At 46.5% G+C, this 20,781-nt stretch overlaps 1 long non-coding RNA gene across 1 annotated transcript; it reads left to right on the plus strand.

Moving 5' to 3' along the window:
* The first annotated feature begins 67 nt into the window (after positions 1–67).
* Positions 68–10,006, plus strand: LOC136406671 (uncharacterized). The gene is made up of 3 exons (XR_010751678.1): positions 68–224; positions 7,051–7,268; positions 9,745–10,006. It is a non-coding gene; the product is annotated as an uncharacterized lncRNA (long non-coding RNA).
* Positions 10,007–20,781: the final 10,775 nt, after the last annotated feature.

A 20,781-nucleotide genomic window follows, 5' to 3' on the forward strand; every position in this document is an offset into this window, starting at 1 on the left:
GCCAGGGGGCGGTGTGTGGCTCCACAGGGACCCAGCAGAGGCTCAGGTGAGATACGCGTGTCCGAGACTGGCGCGAGTGGGAAGATCTGGGCGTAGGAGATAGCCTTGGCCCACACCACCAAAGCCCGGAGAAGTGAAAACTACCACGGGCTTTGGATCCCTGACTGACTTGCCACCAAGTCACTGGATAGCTGTTAACAACTTACTTAAAACTTTCCAAACAGGTCAGTTTCCTCATCTGACCAGAGAAAAGCCAATAAGTGAGCCGGGAAAAGGCACTTGTCAGATGCTGTGAGATCAGAGTGAATAACCAAGTCAATGGGCAGTGGAGGGTTGTTGGCAGTGAAAAATGCTGTTCACCTGCCAGATGGCCTGGCTCTAAACGCTGGATTTGCCACCTACTGTAGGACCTCAAGGGAGATATGGAAACTCTGTGGACTTCATTTTCCCGTCTGATCCATGAGGATACTGCCTCTTCTTGTGTATGTTTTGTTTGGGGAGTTTGGGGGGCATTGGTTTTGAGATTACTGAGCTAATACTTGTAAAAGCACTTATAACTGTGAGTGACAAGAGCTGAATGTTGGGTAAACCATAGTTTCTCTTATGTCTCTTGAGATGCTTTCTTGAAGATTACCATGTGTAGTGGCTCTGTTATATATATAATCTGAGATATATGTTGTGTCAGAATAATAAAATGACTGTTGGAGTAGTAAGTGAAGATGAGGGTATAGGCTCTGTGTGTAAGCAGATTACTTGGGGTCAGATCTCAACTCGGCCACCGACTAACTAGCTGTGTATTAGTTGGTAGCTGAGTTGAGATCTGGGCAAGTGGCTTAATCCCTCTGTACTTCAGTCTCTGTAAAATGGGGACAGCGCCATGACCGCCTACCTCACAGGGCTGTTAAGGGGAGAATGGAGTGAATAAATCAATAGATACTAGTTGTTAATATTATTAATATTAGTATTACTACAGAGAGTGGAAGAGAGCCCACAATTCAGAATGAAACAATCTCCACTTGACAGTGACTTCCTTCTCCTTATTCTCAACTTCTTCATCTATAAAAGGAGGGACGACAACTAACCAATGTCTGGCAGGATGAGACCCCCTCAGGTCTAACACTCAGGATTCTCCGAGTCAGGGACATGCCTGTTTTTCATATCTACTGCGGGGCAGCCAGCCGGAGAGGGGCAGATAAAGCAGATGTTAGAAGAGGGTGGGCGGGCATTTGCCATAAGAGGTATACTCAGTGAATAGCTCTTCAGATAATCTGGTTCCCACCCGGCGGAAGAGCCAAGTTCCTGCCAAGCTACCCAGACATCTTAGCTCTGAGCTAGAGCCCTGGAATAACAGTTTCAGAAACTAAACTCTGAAGTCTGGTTGACTCATGAGGAAATGACTTGGCAGAAAGCCATGACCTGTAGTTCCCAGCCCCCGCTGGGCTACTGCAATGGTGTATGACAGAGGTGGGGGGAGAGGAGGAACCACTTGTTTTATTTAGGTTTTCAAACCTAGCAGAGTGACTTAAGCAAAGTAATTTCAGAATCGTTTTAAATGTATCTGTGATTGTTTCTCCATTCTCATACTTTGTTAACTTGGGCTTTCTCCCTTCCTTTCTTGATCATGTTAAAGCGTGCTTTATCTACTGAAATGGGATGGTGTGACTGTGTGTGTGTTTACTTAAGAGTCAGATTTTATCGACTAGTTAGCACTTTAAGGTCATCTAATCATTGGATAGTTATGCTGTTCAAATTAGTTAACAGCTGTGAGAGGGCTCTATAAACAGAAGAAAACTTAAGGTATATACCGTGACCACCTGTGGTATCCTCTTGCGCTCTCACAAGTGACTGTGGTTTATAAACCAGGATCACCCTGATCATGTGTTCTAACAATGATCTAATCAAGCCTTCTCATCTTCTAGCTGAGAGAGGCATCATAGAATGGTGGGAAGAAAATATGACTAGGATTTAGGACACCCAGATTCTGATTCCAGATCCATTTCTGACCCATTGGGGGATTCAGGCAAATTACCTCTCGAAGGCTCAATCCCTGACTGGAGTCATTCAGCACTTCCCAAAGCTTGCGATACAGGTTACACTTCTCAAACTTGAATGCACACTCTGGAGAACTTGTTAAAACACAGGTTCTGATTCAGTAGGTCCAGGTCAGGCTGAGACTCTGCATTTCCAACAGGCTCCCAGTTGATTCCCACGCTGACCTCAATCTGAGTAGCAACGGTCTAAAAAGACTTGGTTCCACAGACTACAAATCAATATGACATTTAATCAAAAAAGTGGGGCAACGTTTAAAGTGAAATACATTCAAAAATCCATATGCCTAATACATTTAAAAGGAGTTGTGTACTGCAGAGCTTCCCAAAAACCTCTAACATTCTTCCGAAGAGAATGACTTAAGCAACACAGAAGAAAAGATTTTCAGAAAGACAAAGGTCTTCATTTTATAAACTAATGCAAGAGAGGCAAGAAGGTAGCTGGTTGGCCACGCCCTGCTCAAGCCCTCACCCAGATGAAGAGATAAAGTCTTGATTGCTTGCCATAGTTGAAAACCTCTCTGCAAGGGAAACAGTTTCACCCACAGCTCCATCCACATCCCCACCTCACCCCCTGGCTCATATTTTAGACCACGTGACTTGACACCTGGCTAACTGGACCAGGGACACTGGGGTACCTGACCCAGGCCATGACTCCATAGACTGGCCAACTGTTACATGGCCAGATATAAAATGAAGACCTGTTCCAACCAGATTGTCACTCTTAGAAACAGCCACTTGAGATGGTTAGTAGAGGTGGCCAATCTTAAAAACAAGCCCCCAAGTGGAATCGGGCCTCCGATGAAGCATAGTCGAAGGTGAGCTAAAGTTTTGTGGGAGACAAACTCTGAGCAGGCAGTGGAAGCCTGGGGCCGAAACAAGAATGGAAGAGCAGCTCAGAGCCAGGCAGGCAGAGATGCCCCAAGAGCTCTTACAAATGGAGGTGAAGGCCACTGGGGGCTATTGTTAGGTCACAAAGAGCAAACTCTATCATCTTCGATTAGTTTTCCCAGGACGTAATGAGCTACAGAGTAGGGAATGATGAAAACACGTTTAGTGGTCTTTCAGCAAGACATTTGTGGACCAGAAGGGAAAAGTGAACTTTGCCCCTCCCTCCCAGCAAGCCCAAAGCAAATTGGCAGCCAGTTTGTAGCAACAGTGGAACTTTATTGTCATCATATCTTCATTCTGTCCAACCTCACCCTGTACCCACCCTGGTCCTGATGCCATATGTAATTTGTTTTCCTTCTTCTAATTTTTAATTTACACTTTACTATTTTATATTATGCATCTTCTGTATGCCTCATTGACTCACTGTAAAAAGAGACATGGTCGAAGTATATAAATAGATCAGATAAGAACTAATTTAAGTGGATTTGTGTCTGAATGACCATATTCCCAAATTCTCTTAAACCATCAGTGTGGGCATGGTGGCAGGTGTCTAGTTGCCCATCACCAAATTCACCCCGAATTACATCCTATGAAAAATCATAATGATTCAGATGACAACATTGATGATGCAGTGTTTACATTTTCAAAGGAAGACACAAAATAAAAGAATAGCTGACACATTAGTAACAGCACTTGGATCCAAAAGTTCTTGCCAGGAAGAGTCAGCTTAATCCCGTGTGCTTTGATCAAGAAGTGTTCAAATGCCCACCCTGAATCAGCATCTCTGAGCTAAACTGCAGTGTTAGGACTTCTGTTATCTGAAGTCATTCTAGGAATGAGTCATGTGAATTTCTTTGTGAAAAATTCTGATTTGAGCCAAAACTGTTGTTACAATATTGTCCATCCAGTCTATCTCTCTACCATCTACCATAGGAGACATCTCTTTCAAAGCTTAGTACCAAGGAAACATAGTTTCCCCTGAAACATAGTTTTCTCTGAAACAACCCACAATATGTCCTTTTCCTTGATCAAGAGAGATGTGCATCTTGTTTCCTTTTTCATCCCAACCAGCAGAACACTTCAAATATATGGCATTAGGCTTCCTTGAAACAAACATTTGATTTCTAATGTTCTTCTCCAATCTGTTTTCCTATTTGAGTTAGTATATCATCGGTTTTATTGGCTGGGCTTTTTTTCTTTTGGTAAGCCACAATCACTCATTTTTGGAATGACTTGGGATATAGATATATTAAATAAATTTCCTGATCTGTGGTGGCACAATGCATAAAGCATCGACCTGAAAGACTGAGGTCACAGGTTCAAAACCCTGGACTTGCCTGGTCAAGGCATGTACAACAAGCAAACAATAAACAACTAAAGTGAAGTAACTATACTTCTTGCTCTCCCCTCCTCTCTCTGGAAAATCAATCAATAAAATCTTTTTTAAAACATATAGTAAATTATATTTGAATGATGAGTGGGAGATAGCTTGATGAATTAAACAAGATAAAAAGAAAGGGGAAAATGAGCGATCTCAAAAGTCTTCAAGATAAATGACATTTATCCAAATGATTTTTTGAACCTGTGTTGTTTTATTTTATTTTTTATTTTATTTTTTGTATTTTTCCGAAGGAAACGAGGAGGCAGTCAGACAGACTCCCGCATGCGCCCAACCGGGATCCACCCGGCATGCTCACCAGGGGGCGATGCTCTGCCCATCTGGGGTGTTGCTCTTTTGCAACCAGAGCCATTCTAGCGCCTGAGGCAGAGGCCACAGAGCCATCCTCAGCGCCCGAGCCAACTTTGCTCCAATGGAGACTTGGCTGCGGGAGGGGAAGAGAGAGACAGAGAGGAAGGAGAGGGGGAGGGGTGGAGAAGCAGATGGGCGCTTCTCCTGTGTGCCCTGGCCAGGAATCGAACCCAGGACTCCTGCACGCCAGGCCAACGCTCCACCACTAAGCCAACCGGCCAGGGCCCTGCATTGTTTTATTTTAGACTAAGATGCCTGCTAAAGAAAGCACAGTATGGTGAAAATATATTCAAGTTTGATAAACATTTTGCTCTTCTTACAAGACAATTGATTAGAGCATGTCTGTCCATCTAAACTGATTAGCTCAGCTCATAAGTAAACAGATGTCTCATTTCTGCAAGCCTCGATCTCCTCTCTCTTCCCTGCACCTCCATAATTTCCAGGTGAGGTGAGGAAGTGAGCTGGTGAGAGAGAGAGGAAGCGAGTAGGAATGTGGATGGGGGCCATGACTTCAAGAATTTCACGTAGACTGATCTGACCTGAGAAAGACCTCCTAGTCTCCCCCAGTATGTCACCCTAAAATAAGAAATTTTTTTCCTCCATCCTTTCTATCCTGGGTAGTGGAGCTCCTGCAATAAGTTCAGAGCAGAAACTTCCCAGAAACACCTACTAGAAATTGTCAAAGGCAAACATGACAACACTGTCCCATCCTCTATGCCCATGAGACACCACAATATGCCCCCCTTAAATGGAAATTAGGTGGGTTCTGCTTAATAATATTAACATCTTTGCTTTCACACATCTTTTTCCCACTATAAATATACATGCTCACTAGTGGAAATTTAGAAATAGAAAAAAGAACACTTAAAAAAATTAATAATATGTAATCTGGGACAACAAGTTTGAATGACATGAAATGGCATGTGAAGGAGAGGGACTTCCTGGAAGTCAGGAGACTTGACTTGGATTTTGGTCCCAACTCTGCTATAACTATATGACCTTGGGCAAGTGGTTTATTCTTGATGGGGGTTTTTTCCTCTTGTGAAAAGAAAAGGTTGGGCTAGGCACACCCACTCTTATAGCACTCCAGGACTGCAGAATAGTTAAACAGGCAGACGCCGTAGCCTCACTGCCTGGGTCAACATTCTCAGTACTATCATTCAGGAGTTGTTTGAGCCTATCCATGTTTTGGTGTTCCTGTCTATAAATGAAGATAATGATAATAATATGTCACATATTGATGATCTGGTGAATGTTGGCCACCATTATCTTAAACATGATCCAGCCTGTGTCTCCAGCCAAATCTCATTTCTTCTAAGAGCCACATGTCCAATGTTGTCTATGCAGCATCATCATGACCTTATAAGGCATTTGGGTTCTCAACTTGTAATACTGTATCCAAAACGGAGTGAATACTGCCCATGCTCCAACTATGCCTCCTTGACTGTTCCCTATCACAGCAAAGAATACCCACCCACATGCTCATGCCACAACCCTGGGAGTCGACCAGATACCTGTCCCGTTCTAGCTTCTGCAGGCCCATTCAACTCTCAAATTAAGCTAAGGTCTCCACTCTAGCCTTTAACAGAAACAAAAGTGCTATTTCCATACTCACTCTATCCAATTCAGACATATGAAGGGGGCTCTCCTGGATGTCCCATCTGAGACCCCACACTCAGTATCATCTGAAGGGTATGTCTTGAGGGTCCTGAGGAAAGGGCGGGTATCAATGTGAAAGCCCTCTGAGTATAGGCACCCCAACCTGAATTCCCAGTGGCAGGAATTCAAGAAAGGTACCTCTATCCTAAGGACACATTGCCCCTGCCTCCCTGCCCTGTGAGTGAGGAGGGCTGTGGGTACTGCTCAGGGATGGGAGGTCACGGGTACCCTCATCCACGTGGTGGAACCCAGGCCTGCTGTCACTGCCTCCGCCTTGACCTTGAAGTCTCTGCTTTGCCAGATCTCCTTGGGTCACCACAGAGGGTGCTAAAGGAGCTCACCCCCTTTACTGAGTGTCCACAGGGTGCCAAACCTTCATACCTTTCAGCTCGTTTCATCCTCCCGTCTCCAGGGAAAAGCTACGATTATGATCCCTATGTTACTGATGGGGAAACTGAGTCAGAGAGGCTTTAAATAACTACCCCAGGTCATGTAGCCTTGAACAGAAAGTGGCAGGGCTGGGATTCATCCCAGCAGGCTGCTTCTATAGAGTCCACACTCTCCCCTGGGTTGCTTTGGCCCAAATGGACACCAGCTCATGACCCTCAGGGGCACTGGCAACCAAGATCTCCCCGAGGGTCCTGGCACCCCTGGTGTTCCCGTGGTGGGCTCAGCCTTCCCAGACCCCAACCCCTCATTCAGCTTCCTGTAGGCACCTTCCTCCAAAACAAACAGATGGAGATGGAGAAACAGAAGAAAGTGTGACCATCCAACGACAACTTTCCACAGCACGGGACTTTCCGTGCCAGCCTGCAGCCTGCTGCCTCTGAGTTTCCTGGGAAGGCTGACCACGGAGTCTCAAAGGGTGCAGGAAGATGACTGGTCCAGGATACGCGGAGGAAACGAAAACAGGAGCACCGGTGAGGGTTTTAACATCCACATGTTCCACTTTCTTTATTTAGACAGTTTCAGATTCCATCTCCGTCACTCTTATATACTGTTGCTCCCACATGGGTCTAAACATTGCCTCCCTCCTCTCCCCTCTGCTGCCCACCCCCTAACACCCACTTCTTGGCTTCTTGAGTCATTTCAGGAGACTTGCTTTTTCCTGGAAACATGAACCTGCCTAGGGCTCTTGCACCTCCCTCTGCCTGAATCCCCTCCTCCATGTGGTTGACAGTTGCTGAAGCCCCAATCCCCCTTCCGGACCCTCGGCCCCAGTCAGAGCCATGCTTCCTTCCTCTTCTCTGGCCCTGGTTCTGTGCCTGCTGGTGACACCCACTGCCCCCAGGGATGCATGTCCCCCAGGGGTGCAGTCAGGAGCTGGGACAACCTCCTCACCCTGCATTGCATGCTTCTCTGCCCACCTGCTCACCATCTTACCTTTAGTGCTCCAGGACCCCCTTCCTGAATGAACTACCCTCAGTCCTCCCACAGGCCCACTGTGAAACTCTGCAGCCATAGCCTCTCCTAACAGCTAGCCCCCTTGGGGATTATATACCCCACTCTGCCTCCTCCCACCGTATTCAGCTATGGCTCTAGGTGTTCACCCTGTATTCAGTCTCTTGACCTCATCTCAGGTGATTTTAGGGTTCCCATTCTCATCGATTGCCAAAGACCACTGCTGCCCCTTCATAACAGTCACTCACCCCATGTCCAAAGCCACATCCTGCACCTTGTTCTCTCCCAGAATTATGCCCCTTTCAAAACCTGGATTTCAGCTCCTGGCACTGTGAGCAGCTTCCAGTACCTCCGTCTCTCTCCCTCGCTGCTCCCTCCAATGCTGATCACGGACAGGGCCCACCCTCCTCGTCCCTTCAGTCATCAGGCCCTCCCTGGTCACACGGCTCACCCTACTCAGCATGGACTCCAGGTCAGTCTGTGAGCTAACATCTCTTTGGGTCCTCCCACCCCACAGACTCACTCTCAACCCCCACCCACCTACTACCCACGCACTAGGGCAATTCCATATGCAAGTGACTAAGAGAACTGGAGTAAGGAAGACCCGGTTGTGAAACCCCAGCAGTATAATCCCAAGGCGACCAGCCTCCTCTGTAGCTCTTCCTCCCGTTGGCCCCCTGCTGAAGTCCCCATCAAGCCTCCACCCTCTCTTCTCCCCAGGCGGTGTGCCATTCGCTCAGCCAAGCAGCTGATGGCCTTGGCCCCTCCCTCTCTCGCCCTCCAACTCATCTTCAATCACTCCTGTCAGAGAGTTGGTGTCCTTTCTCCCGTTCAAGGCCACCACCTCCAGCTGTGTGTGCTCTTGAGTCTGTTTCCAACTATCCCCTCCTTGACCTTGTTCCATTCTGTTATTCTCCTCTCTCTCTCTTTCTTTCTCTCTTCCTTCCTCAGATATAGACTTGCCAAGAATAGGTTGGTGAGACTAGTGATATGGGTTGAATTGCAACCCCTAACCCAAAAATATATGTCCAAGTCTTGACCCCAGTACTTCAGATTATAACCTTATTTGAAAAAGCACCTGTATAGAAAAAAAAAAAAAATCAAGTTAGCAATGAGGCTAGGTGGGACCTGATTCAGTATGATTAGTGTCCTTATAAGAAGGGAAAACTGGGACAGAGGGAAGATGCTATGAAGACACACAGGGAGAAGAAGGTCATGTGAGCTACCAGCCAGGAGCAAAGGAGTGCTGGTAAACACCAGAAGCTAGAAGAGTTAGCCGGGAGAATTCTAGGAGCATTCTCCGCCACAGCTGTCAGAGAGAGCATGGCCCTGCCTACACCTGGATTTAGGCCGTGCAGCATCCAGAACTGAGACAATGCATTTCTGTTGTTTTCAGCTAGGGTGCTTTGTTAAGGTAACCCTGGGAAACTCCCACAGCTGGGAGGCGGCCTCTGAGAGGGCCCCTGACCCTGTCTTGCTGTGAGGCTGCTATCTCCGAATGACTGTTGAATGTAGAGCCTTCCTGGGCCTCTACTGTGAATATGAGTATGTCCTTGCAGTCACCGACTTAAAACTCTACACTAGAAGTCACTCCAGAGGTCTGCGATGTGTGGTCATTTGTAAGCCTGAGGCGCCCCAAGGGCATATCCTGAGTACAGTCAAGTCCACAGCTCCGAGCACTGAGCCTGGTACCCCATAGGCTCCCAGTGCTACAGATGGGGACACTGAGTCTGGCCACCTATGGCAGCAGGTGTCTGGGGAGAGTTTGAGGTTTCCAGCAGTGTCCCTGAGCCTCGCCCAGCTTTTGCGCCATCACACAGGCCAGCCCCTCGGACATGCACAGTCTCATGCCGCAGTCAGGACAGCCAGGTCAAGTTTCGAGATGCTCTGGCAGGGTCTGCTGACAGCCTCCCCAGGGCGACTCGCCGCCCGGTGTGTAGAAGCCCTCCGGGACTCCAGCGCCTGTGCTCCTTGTCCTTCCTCCTGTCTTTCCAGGAAGCGCTTGGAACAGAATGTAAAAGCAGCGCCTTCCATCAAGCCTGGCACCCTGCTCCCAGCTGCGGGAGGATGAGCAGGCCATCAGATAACATTTAAGTGGCTGTGACCACGATGTTCCTGTTTGAAAACTGGAGCCTGGCAACAGCCCGCCCCCTCCCTGTCCAGGCCTTTCAAGTGGTCTGAAGGATGTATTCCACTTTCATCAGGCTTCCTCACTAGATGTTAATACAATCTCTGTCATATCAATCATCTTTATAGTCTGGGGTTCAGCTCCTAGGAGGAGCTCAACAAATGTTTAATAAAATGAATTTTTAAAGCAAGTCTTGAGTCATCAGGTCCAGGCTGGGGCAATATGACACTAAGGAACCTAACTCAGCGGGGGTTTGTCAGCCACACGTTCTATCAGGCCCCTTCCAGCTCTGCCTGCCAGGGACCCTCGTAAGCTAGGACCCCGTGGACACACGCAGGCACTCAGCCTGGACTCCCAGACCAGGAGGCAGGCGCTGAAGCGAGCTGGGGTTTATGAGGAATTTGAATGATTGTGCTTTCAAGTGAAATTGATGCCAGAGGGCCTTCTGAGTATCTGGTTGATAAATGGAAGGCGCTTTTAATATCCCCAAGGTCCCTGGTGGGAGCCAAGTACCCCAGAATGGGCAGGGAGGAGCCTGGAGGGTCGAGGAACATGAGTGCTTACAGGTCAAATCTCATGGCGCAATCCTGGCCCTACATGTCCAGCAGGCTGTTTGGACAAACCAGTTGAGTGCGACTCCATGGGTCTATAAAAAAACAAAACATTTCTTCTTCTGTCTCTTAAAAAAAAAAAAAAAGCACATTTCCTTGGGCAGCACCATTCTGTTGGTGGCTCTGCAGGGCATGCTCACGCCTGGAAAAGCTTTACTGTGTTTACATGTGATCAGTGCCACAGTCAGTCGGTTGAATGATTAGGTACTGAGTGAAGGAATGCCTCTGACCTGCAAGCATTTAAGAGGGCCCTTATTATGTGCACATCGTGGTGGGAATCAAAGGCCAGAGACCCAGACGCTGGAGAAGGCCGTGCCTGGACTGGGGAGCCGGAGTTACCCAGACCAGCAGGGATAGCATAGGAAAGGGTGGTCAGGGGCTCGGGCTTTAGAGCCAGATTGGGCTCCAATCCCGCTCTGCTACATCCACACTGTTCCCTGGACTCAAGTTACTGAACGTCTACCTGCCTCAATTTCCTTAAATGCACTAAGCATGGTACCTACCGTGTGGGGCCACTTCAGAGGGTTGAATGGGACGTGTGTGAAGCACTTAGAACAGTTCCGGGCATGTCACCAGTGTTCATTGTTGTTATTATCAGTAGTGACTGTACCATTAGATGAGATATTACATGTAAAGTGCTAAGAAGTGCCTGGCACTCCGTAATGTTAACTATTGTTATTATTACCATTTTTATTTTTAAGTTCTGAATGAGTTATCTATTACTGGGTATAAAATTACCTCAAAATTTAGCAGCTTAATACAACAACGAACATTTATTTTCTCATATAGTTTCCGTGAGTCAGGAATTTTGCAGCAACTTAGAGCTGCATGGTTCTAGCTTAGGATGATTTCCTAAAAGGTTGCAGACAAGCTGATGCCTGGGCTTGGCTGGGACCTGTTTCCTAGGTGGCTCACTTGTATGGGCTGCCAAAGTGGGGCTGTCTGTCTGCAGGGGGCCTTAGTTCTTCCCCACATGGACCCCTGTGTGGGGCTGCTTGAGCATCCTCCTGGTATGAGGTGGGCTACTGTTCTAGGAATATTGCCAGAGAGCAGGGTGGAAGCCACATATCTTTATTGGAAAGCCCTGTGCCTTGATAACCTATAAGTTCCATGGGTTGGCCCTGTTCATTTTGGGAGGGGTTACATAAGGGTGCAGATCTCAGTAGCATCTCATCAGGGGCCTTTTTGAAGGTTGGCTGCCACAAGTCCTAAACTGGATGGCAGAGACTAAGCTTTCCATAGGAGTTCAGATAAGGAGAAGAAATGATGTTTACATGCCTAACCAGGCAGTGGCACAATGGATAGAGAGTCAATCTGGGATACTGAGGACCCAGGTTTGAAACCCCAAGATTGCTGGCTTGAGTGCGGGATCATAGACATGACCCCCTGGTCACTGGCTTGAAGCCCAAGGTCGTTTACTTGAGCCCAAAGTCGCTGGCTTAAGCAAGGGGTCACTGGCTCGGCTTGAGCCCTCCAGTCAAAGAATGTATGAGAAAGCAATCAGTGAACAACTAAGGAGCCACAACTATGAGTCGATGCTTCTCATCTCTCTCCCTTCCTGGCTGTCTGTCCCTATCTGTCCTTCTCTCTTTCTCCATCTCCCTCACGTACGTGTGTGAGTGCCCATGCATGTGCTAAAAAAAATGGTTACACAACTCAGGGAATGTTTGAGTTTTGTTTTGTTTTTTAGCTAAATCTTGAAGGATGTCTTTCACCGCTTTTTCCTCATATCTCTTACTTCCATAGTACTTGAAAAGAGAGGAGGGTAGGACTTTTATAATCACAAGGGCGAGGGGGAAGCAGGAGAAGTATGAGGAAAAATTTAAAAGAGGAAGCAGGGCCTATTTAAGGGATGGCGAAGTGGAGACGGACATTGGGAAGGGAAAAAAGGTCTAGAAATACAGTGCTAGAGGCAGCTCGGCCTGTTCAAGGAGAGCCCCCAAACCAAAGTACAGCTGAACACGCTGAAGTCCAAAGTAAACATTGAAGGCATAGGCTTTGGGTAGAAACATTTTCAAAATGCCTGTAGGCTTGTATAGTGTGAGGATTTGAGGCTGTGTCATGGATTTTTTTTTTTTTTATTTTTTTTTTTTTATTCAGTGAGAGGAAGGAAGGCAAAGACAGACTCTTGCATGCCCCCCGATCGGATTCACGTACAAGTCCGCTAAGGGGTGATGTTCTGCCCATCTGAGGCATTGCTCCGTTGCTCAGCAACCAAGCTCTTCTTAGCGCCTAAGGCAGGGCCAGGCAGGGCCAGGAAGCCATCCTCAGTATCTGGGGCCAACTCACTCCAATCAAGCCATGGCTGCAGGAGTAGGGGAGAGAGAATGAGAGAAAAGTGAGAGGGGGAGGGGTGGTGGAGAAGCGGATGAGTACTTCTCCTGTGTGCCCTGACTGGGAATCAAACCTGGGACATCCACATGTTGAGCCAGCGCTCTACCACTGAACCAACCAGCCAGGGCCATGGATTTTTAAAGGTGAAAAATATTCTCTTCTAAGTGACATTCGCTCCAATTCTAGTCTGCCCCGGAGAGGTCAAGGCAATACCAGGAAATGAACTTGAATAGCTTCCTTTTATCAGGGTAGGAAGCCCCTGTTGATAAGAGAGTTGGAATCAAGTAGCCTCGTTGGAGGATGAGCCTCCCCAGAGGAAATGCTGGAGTGGGAGATAGTCTGTGTTTACTCGGCGTGCCTGCAATGCCTACCACTTTATACAAACTGCATCCTCGGCACAGCTGACCTAGAAAGGCAACTGTCTGGTGCCTAGCCAGCCCTGGGAGGAAGCGCCTGCCCAGGCACACTCAGCCAGGGGATCAGAGCTACTTGGGCACGTTGTGCCAAGGGCCATCCTGCACACTACTGCCCTGACGGTGCACATGGCTGTGCTGGGCAGGGCTGTGACCGTCACTAATTGTCGCTTTCTTGTCCGGCATGGGACTATCTGTTCAACTCTTCCAGGTGCTCTAGTCAGCAACAGGGAGGAACCAATGACACCCCTAAGACATGACTTTGGTCCATTTGTCAAGACAATACTAAAACCCAACATTTGTAGATCAGTGTGGGGTCCCCACGTGCTCCAATATGAGGTGGAATGGTTTGCAGCCCTGGCATGCACACTGCTGCTAAGAGGGGTGGCAGGAGACAGGAATATCTGGATTTGAATCCACAACTTTCATGTGAGTGTGACCTCGGAGAGTGCACCTGACCGCCCGGAGCTCCAGTTCCCTATCTGGGGAATGAGGAGAAGGCTCACTGAGGAGAAGCCCTCGGACAGTGCCTGGCATTTAGAAGAGCTCATAGACAATGACCACCACCATGATCTCATTATTAGTCCATTGTTAGTCCATGGCCCCTAGTCTTCATCTGGATGTTATTTCCAGCCTAGAATGAGAATGCACTCCTCCCCATTCCCTTCTTCCCCTTCTCTTCTTTCAAAGCTCAACTCAAGTACCAGCCGCCTGCTTTCAATGAGGCCCCACACAGAGCTCCCAGGCTGGTTGAGAAACTCTAACTCTCAAGGCCCTAGGGCAGCTGTCCCTGCTCTCTTCCTGGCACAGATCACTTAACATGGTGATGACTGGTTGACCAATTGGCCTCGTCCACTGTAAACTCCTCCTTGTAAACTCCTTTGTACTCCCCAACACAGAGTGCAGTGCCCAGCCCAGACAGGCACTCCCTACAGCCTTGGGCTGTGTCACAGTCCAGAGTTCAGTCTCTAACTGTATGCCAGCAGCCCCGGCAGGCTTGATTTGGACCAGAATCATGTGCGCAGATTACAGTGACTCAGGAGGAGTGGGGCAGGGGTTGGGGGACAGGGGATGAGCAGCTTCCTTCCGTAAGAGCCTTCCCCCTTAAAGCACAGGAAAACCTGGCTTCACATTAGAAGTAATGCTTTTCCCAAGAAACATATTAGGGACATGAAGAAAGCTAGCCAGGGAACAGAGAGGTTTCAGGGGGTTCTGACTTCTGAAAAGTCCTTAATTCAGCTCCAGCCTAGAACTAGCATCTCAAGGGGTTTGTTCCCGAGAACTAAGGAGTGACTTTCATAATCTCCGAGACTCTGGACAAAGTCCAGGATCACCGTGTGATTCACAGGGTGGAGTGAATGATATAAATTATACATTTGCTTTTAAAAACCCATAAAAAGAAAAGAAAGAAACAGTCTCCTGGGCCTGGCTTCAGCCATCTGTCCTAGGCGAGTCACTTCCTGGCCAGCAGAAGCACCCTGGTTCCTTAAACCGTTCAATGTCAGCTCAGTCTCCCGAGCACACAGACTTCAGTCCTGCCACCAGCCATTGCTGCCTCTGTGTTTGCCCTCACTCTAAAGCACAGTCTTGGTTTCCTTAGTCCTGGGTAGCCTGGCTTTGGAACGGCTCAAGAAGGTTCTGTTGGCTCTCCCCTTAGCAGGAAGCATTCCCTGCCCACCTAAATCCCTACAGCCACCACAGACTGCTCTTCTCAGCTCTGTCTCTCCTCTCGCCATCCTTTCCTGGGCCCTAGGGCCAGGTGCGTAGTCCTCAAACAGTGCACACGTTGATCATCCCCTGGCATTTAGAAGAGCTCTTCTAAATGCCAGGCACTGTCCAAAATATTCCAGGGGTTCCTGTTTAGTAACAGAATCAACATCTCAACATCACCACCAGGGATCCAAACCCTTCCCGTCCTGACTCCACCACACCTCTCCAACCTCAATCAGTTGGTTCTAATGACACTGGTAACCCCGTTGTCCCAGGCACACACCAAATCATCCAGCTCTCGGGCCGTTCCACCTGCCTGGACGCGCTGCCTCACCCCTTTCCTTGCGCCCACTTCAGGGCTCTGTCCACTTCCTGAGGATTAGCCCAGGAAATAGCCACTAGCTCAAGTAGCTGTTGAGCACTTGGAATGTGGCTAGTGACACTAAGCAACTTAATTTTGTATTTCATTTCATATTAATTAATTTATATTTAAAGACTGATACACAACTCAGTCTTTGGGAAATGTTTAAGAACATTCGGAACAATTCGATTTTTCTTATCTTTTTTTTTTTTTTTTTTTTTTTTTTTTTACTTTTCCGAAACTGCTGGAAACGGGGAGGCAGTCAGACAGACTCCCGCACGCGCCCAACCAGGATCCACCCGGCACGCCCACCAGGGGGCGATGCTCTGCCCATCCGGGGTGTCGCTCTGTTGCGACCAGAGCCACTCTAGCACCTGGGGCAGAGGCCAAGGAGCCATCCCCAGCGCCCGGGCCATCTTTTTGCTCCAATGGAGCTTTGGCTGCGGGAGGGGAAGAAAGAGACAGAGAGGAAGAAGAGGGGGGGGCGGGTGGAGAAGCAGATGGGCGCTTCTCCTGTGTGCCCTGGCCGGGAATCGAACCCGGGACTCCTGCACGCCAGGCCGACGCTCTACCACTGAGCCAACCGGCCAGGACCAATTTGATTTTTTGAATCCACTTTTTCAGCTGTAAGTTTTATGAAATCTAAATACAGACCAGGTATCATCAATGAAAATTTAGCATCTGAGTTGAGAGTCCTACAAATGTAAAATGCACAGCTAATTTTAAGACTCAGCATAAAAACAAGAATGTAAGATGTCTATTCATCCTTACATTGATTACATGTTGAAACAATATTTGGCTATGTTGGGTTTAATAAACTATTATATAATGTTAAAAGTCAATTTCACTTTTCTTTTTACTGTTCTAATGTGACTAGTAGAAAATTAGAAGTTACATTTGTGGCTTGCATTATATTTTTATTAAACAGCCAGGGGTAGTCAACCTTTTTCTACCTACCAGCTACTTTTTTTTTTTAATCTCTGTTAGTAAAATTTTCTAACCGCCCACTAGTTCCACAATAATGGTGATTTATAAAGTAGGGAAGTAACTTGACTTTATAAAATTTATAAAGCAGAGTTACAGCAAATTAAAGCATATAATAAAAATTACTTACCAAGTACTTTATGTCGGATTTTCACTAAGTTTGGCAGAATAAATCTTTATAAAACAACTTACTATAGTTAAATCTATCTTTCTATTTATATGTTGGTTGCTCCGCTACCGCCCACCATGAAAGCTGGAATGCCTACTAGTGGAACGTCCACTGGTAGGGACCAGGTTGACTACCACTGCTCTACACTTTAGATTCCTGAAGCAATTATCAGTATAGTTTATTTAAAACTTAGTATATAAGCCTGACCAGGCAGTGGAGCAGTGGATGGTGTTGGCCTGGGATGCTGAGGACCCAGGTTTGAAACCCCAAGGTCACTGGCTTGAGTATGGGATCACCAGCTTGAGCATGGTATCATAGACATGGCCCCATGGTCACTGGCTTGAAGCCCAAGGTCGCTGGCAAGGGGTTACTGGCTCAGCTGGAACCCCTGGGTCAAAGCACATATGAGAAAGCAATCAATGAACAACTAAGGTGCCACAACTATGAATTGATGCGTCTCATCTCCCTTCCTGTCTGTCTGTCTTTCTCTCTCTCTTAAAAACAAACAAAAAACACTTAAGAATATAAAACATTGTTTTTTTATTTTTTTAACTTAAATTTCATTTTTTTTAATTTTAAGTGAGAGGAAGGGAGACAGAGAGAGAGAGACTCCCGCATGTACCCTGACTAGAATCCACCCAGCAACCCCTGTCTAAGGCCAATGCTCTGCCTATCTGGGGCCATGTTTGCAACCAAACTATTTTTAGCACCTGATACAGAGGCTCCAGAAAGCCATCCTCAGTGCCCAGGGCCGATATACTGGAACCAATCGAGCCATGGCTGTGGTTGGGAAAAGAGAGAGAGAGAGAGAAGGAGGGGGAGGTATGGAGAAGTAGATGGTCATTTTGCCTGTGTGCCCTGACTGGAAATTGAACCCAGGACTTCCACCCGCTGGGCCAAAGCTCTACCACTGAGCCAATTGGCCAGGGCCTGTTTTTTTTTTTTTTTTAATCTTTATTTTTATGTAACAAAATCATTAACTGCTTTTAGTTGCCAATGCCTAACAGCATGTTATTATTATTGGACATCTGTTTTGGGCTGGGTACTATGCCAGGTTCTTTACACGTTATCACACTTGATCCTCTCTGCAACCCAGTGAGATGTGGGCATAATTAGCTCTATTTTTCAGATAAGAAAAACGAAACTCATAGAGGTTAGGTGGTTTATGCCAGGACACTAACAGTACCTATACCAGGTAGCAGAGCTGAGATTTTAACCCAAGGCGGACACCAGCCCGTCTCTTGCTGATGCTCTTGGTGACTCCCACTCATACCTGATAGGAATGGACACTAAGTATCCACTGTTGAGAATGGCTCAAGTTCTAGTTTTTCCTGCCCCCCACTAGCTATGCTGCTGTCCTACATGCTTTCCTGTGAGCTAGCCACTTGTTTGATGTCCATTATGTGATGATATGTACTAATCACCCCCACCCAGCACACATCTTCTGCTAGTTCAAATCATCTAATAACCCATAATGTGGTATTATGTGGCCTTTCCAAGTGAGCAGAGTGTGTAGCAAGATCCAAACAGCTGGTGGCATTCAGGGGAAGGCAGCCTCTGCTGAGTCAGAATCACAGAGTTGGGATGTCTAGGAGGTGAGGCACCGTCACCAAGGTCCCTTTCTTGCTGTAGTTATTAGCTTTCTCCTGGTGGCGGGAGGCTTAGCCAGGCCCACACATGAGAAGATGAGAGGAGGAAATAAAAGCAAGGGGAAGCTGCTCTATGTGTGTTCAGTAAATTTTGCACATGTGATTGTATTCCCTTTCGTTGCTAATAAAACTATAATAGGAAGTAGTAAGGTAATACACTTTTTTTGTCTAAACCATACAAATCGAATCAGACGTTTGCTGATTGTTTTGTTACTAGCCCTTTTTTCCCTTAGCGGCTGACACAGGAGTTTGGAGACAGATATGCTGATGATGTTATTTGCTCCAGGAGCCAGCCTGCCACTGTCTGACAAAAGCCACATGGACCATGTCCCAGTACCATGGGTGAACCTTTACTGCTTAATGGTGAACTCGACCAGCTGATGCACTCTGGCGTAAGGACTGAGGCAAAGGCCAGGTCTACACGCCTTGACATGTGATGCTGCCTGACCAGCTAGCCGGGAGTGTGGTTCTCGGAAGCAGCAGGTCCAAGCTTGCTAATCAATCCAGTGTTCCAAGGGAAAGAAAACCCCTGCCATCAGGTTAGGAGCAGAGGGTTTAAAGACACAGGGATAAATGGAGACTCTGCCGAGTTAAACTTCCCTGGAGAAACGGAATTTATGTTAAAGAGCCCTTACTCTTTCCGGCGAGGGGCAGCCCATTTACGGGCAGAAAAACATAAAAAGTATCCTTCATCTTTAATAGCTGTGAGGGAACATAAAAGAGAGGGACTGAGCAGGATGTTTTGAATTTCTCAGAAAGAATCTCAGATTTACAGGCAAAGCCTTGTGCTCAGTGTTATATAAATAGATCGACCGTACACGGGCAATGCAGAGAGTGAGGTGTAAGAGTTCCTATGCATGCTGGTGACTGTAAGATAGCACAAGGCTTCTGACTTTGGATAAACCGAGTGAGGTCACAGCTGGTCAACAGCAGCTCATGGATCTTTTTCTCAGAGGCTGAGAAAAATATAACCAGTAATTAAAGTCATGTTTTCCATTATTAACAATAACAACAACAAAAAACCCCACCAACAATGCAATTCCCGTCTAGTTTCATGCAAAACTTTCCACATGAGAGGGCACCATCAATTCTTATTATATAAAAAAGTGGCCTTTTCATATCTAGCTCACCTCAAGAGGACATCAGGGGTTTGCTGATGCACCATGGAAATATTGTCATAAGCTTGGCTCTTCTTTTCTTATTTCTACATCAACCACCTGGAACATTTTACAAACCAGAAGCTGAGCTCAAAGTACAGAACATTTTACCAGAATCAGCCTAAGAGCTGGTAAGCTTCCAGATGGCAGTCAGCCCGAAAGGGACTGCGAAAACAGACCAGCCGACCAACAAACAAAACTGCGGACTCTATGATAGCTCATGGTTAAGTACAGGGAGCTGCTTGTGTCTTAAATTTGAACTTTGTACACTTGGGCATTTGGGGGCACTAAGAAAATTTGGGCATATCAGAAAGAGCACTGGACCCAGAGTCAAAAGAGGGAGCTTCCTGTGGCTCTGCAATCCCGTCAGGCTGAGAGAGGCTTTAAGTGTCCTTAGCTTCCTCCTGTGCGGATGGGAGTAAGGTTAATGCTGGGTGTTCCTAATCAGGCTGTTGTGGGTAGAGATTGAGATAAAAGTAGGTCAGGGAGCCTTGGCGTGTTTAAAACATTACACAAACGTAAGGGCTTTGTATTATGGGAGGGCTAGGGAATTCCCTTCCTCTTCTGATAGGGGAAGGAAGGCAGGAAAAGTCCATGCTTGTTTTAACTGTCAGAAAAGATTAGAATCCACCTATTTTACATTGCTGTTGAGACAGAACACAATTGTGTAACAAGAACCTGGATGTGTCATCATCCTTATTAGAAAATTAACACACGATTTAATCATTAAGTAAAGTCACTGATTTTTAAATAAACATATCTAAATGGGTGTGGTCCAAATCTGAGTAGTGAGTAGTCACCTTGGCTACTCAGAATAATAATTTAAATAATATTTCACACCATTCAAAAAAAAAATTTAACTCCTCTTTTGGAATTGTTCCCAGAGCCTCTGGCACATTCTTTGACTATATCTTAGGGTGACATTGTCCTTTGTGGATAATAACGACTTTGTAAATGGTACAAAGTTATATGGCACAAATGTTGCTAAATGAGCTAAAAAATGACATTAAAATTTCTTTTTAAATTTACGGATTTGAGAGAGAGAGAGAGACATTGATTTGTCGTTCCACTTATTTAAGCATTCATTGGTTGATTCTATACGGGTCCTGACAGGGGATGGAACTCATAAACTTGGGGTATTAGGACAATGCGCGAACCAGTTGAGCTACCCAACCAAGCCAGTAATGCCATTTTTTATTTAAATTGAGAAAAAGGCTGTGACTATAAGATAGGAAGCTTATCTTTCTTTTAGTTCCAACAAAAGAATTACAAATAGACTTCAGGAATTGGCAGTATTATTGGAAAGGGCTTGTTCCATCCTAAGGTGACACATTATAGGAGAAAAACCATTTGGAAATGTATTTCTTCATTTTGAGTCACACCCTCATGATTTATCTTATAAGACTGTCCTTAGACTTTACATTTCTAGAAGGAAAGGGCATTGCAGACTAACTGTTGGATCTAACCAACTGTTGGATCATTTTATCATAGCTTCTTGGGGCTTCTGAATCCCTCA

Source organism: Saccopteryx leptura, chromosome 5, assembly GCF_036850995.1.
Source record: "Saccopteryx leptura isolate mSacLep1 chromosome 5, mSacLep1_pri_phased_curated, whole genome shotgun sequence".
NCBI lineage: Eukaryota > Metazoa > Chordata > Mammalia > Chiroptera > Emballonuridae > Saccopteryx > Saccopteryx leptura.